Source organism: Limulus polyphemus, unplaced genomic scaffold (genome assembly GCF_000517525.1).
Source record: "Limulus polyphemus unplaced genomic scaffold, Limulus_polyphemus-2.1.2 Scaffold1365, whole genome shotgun sequence".
Lineage (NCBI taxonomy): Eukaryota > Metazoa > Arthropoda > Merostomata > Xiphosura > Limulidae > Limulus > Limulus polyphemus.
Window position 1 is genome coordinate 147468 of NW_013666975.1, and position 2198 is coordinate 149665.

At 28.7% G+C, this 2198-nt stretch overlaps 1 protein-coding gene across 2 annotated transcripts in view; it reads left to right on the forward strand.

The window, feature by feature from the left end:
• LOC106463278 (multidrug resistance-associated protein 1-like) overlaps window positions 1–2198 on the forward strand; it is an 84440-nt gene that overhangs the window by 56518 nt on the left and 25724 nt on the right. The gene's annotated exons all lie outside the window — the stretch shown is intronic.

The window sequence follows — 2198 nt, forward strand, 5'->3', positions numbered from 1 at the left end:
CACACACACACACACACACACACACACACACATATATATATATATATATACCTGTGTATAAGGGAAAATTATGTTGTTCAAATGTATCTTACAATAACTTGTATTAATATTGATGACAGAGATGTTCATTGTTTTTACATATATTTTAAGAAGTTTAAGTAAGTTGTCACATGTATTCACTGTAATATTTGCCACGGGTCTCTAAAATACACTGGTTAATGATAACAGTCTTTTTAAAACACGACTTGTGGTAGAAGGGAAAGACATAGACTTAGTGTAGTTATTCCTGTACCAAATAAAATAAACCCAACAAGCTATCTTGTGATAGATTTAGGCTTAGTGAAGTTATTTTCTTACTGAATAATCCTCTGAGGCATGTAATGGCATCTGATGCTTCAGAAGTGAAATCCTCCACAAACCCATCTTGTGTAAATTAAATATGAATGAAGTGTAATAACTTATACACATAAAGACTTTAAAAGTTCCAGTAGTTTTATTTTAACATTATTTATTTTATTAAACATCAATACAATTTGAACAATAAAGAACCATAAGTTCAAAATTCAACCTTATAAAATAGTTTTTTTTTATTCATTTATTTTACTATTCTTATCTATACTGATGATTGGGAGGTTGTGAGAAATAATGAATTTTTTTCATTATAAGACAGTAATTTCCATCTCAATATTATTACTTTGGTCTGCAAATAAACATTAAATTTACTGATATCATTTTAATCCCTAAGGGTACAGTTTATATTAATAAATATATGCTAATATATTGGCCTCATCAGTCATTGGTGCATTTGGTCAAAAATCTGTAAATAAAATATATATCTCGGTATGAAGAAATTATAAATGTAAATTAACCAACTTAACTAGTGTTTTTGTGGAACCCTGAGACATTAAGATAACATTATTTTGACAAGTTGTTTTATTAAAGAGACAAGAATATTATCATTAAAGTTGTAAAACTACAAGAATAGATATAAAATGTATTCTACTTGTATAAATATTTAGAGTTTAATAGTCAATGGTGATTAGTGAGAGGTTTAAAATCATTATTGTAGTTGTTCACCCTAAGTTATTTCAAAAGCAATTCATTGATCAGCATTTTTGTTGTAAGATGTATGGTCAGTACTTTAAAAAGCAGGTGAACATTTATAGTGTAATGGTTGCATTGCCTCACACTTGCTAGCAATGAAGTGAAAGATTAAATGTAGAAAAATCACTACATGAAGTATAACTTATTTTATCCAGCAGATTAAGTGTTTTTAGTTATTACAAAAACATCCACTTAGAATCATGTTAGCATCAAAATAAAGCCACAAAATTTAAATTCCAGACTGAAATATCAAACATTTTAATGGTCATGAAACAGAAAATATTATTGATTTTCTACTAAAGAAAATATAAAATACGTTGTATTCTGCTTTAAACCACAACCTTGGTGAAAGCTATTGACAAGAAATCAGACTGAATATTTCTTGTTTATTGTTTTTACACTATCAAACACTAGAGCTTCCTTTGTGGCTTGAGGACATCTCCAAGAAAGACACTTACTAGAAAACAAAAACATGCATTATTTTTCTTTATCAAAACAAAAAACAGAAACACTAGTTTTTATAGAAACTTATATAATATTTACAGATTTTAAATTGTGTATGGTGTACCCTGTATAAGAATAGTAATATTGACCATAATTCCAAATTTGGAAAACTTTTTTTAACCAACAGTACAAGCATGTTCTGCACAAAAAATCAGATGTGTTACTAAAATTTTTGTGTTATGCTGAAGTCTTTTCATTTAGACTCTTGACAAGTTGGAGTGCAAGGTGATGTTTGTATAAAGAATAAAAATACTTTTGTCCACTCTACAGTTTACAAAGTGTACGTGCTTAACCTCTATAACCTCTTAAATTTATATCTGAAATTTTTCAGTATCCTTGTCTAGTATATCTGGTATTTTCTCTACTCTAATGTGATCTGTTGCAAAAGCAGCAATTTATGGTAAAATTAAAGTTGATAACTCTGACATCAAATTCATAATGCCATCGTGAATGGTTCAGTGTACAGAGATGGAGCATGCACAGTTTGATCCTCCCCCCATTCAAATAGTATTAAATCTTAAATTATGTACTTCTTTTATATTTTTTGGGTATTCACTGCTGGTGGGGTCCACATATTGCTTCATACTGAA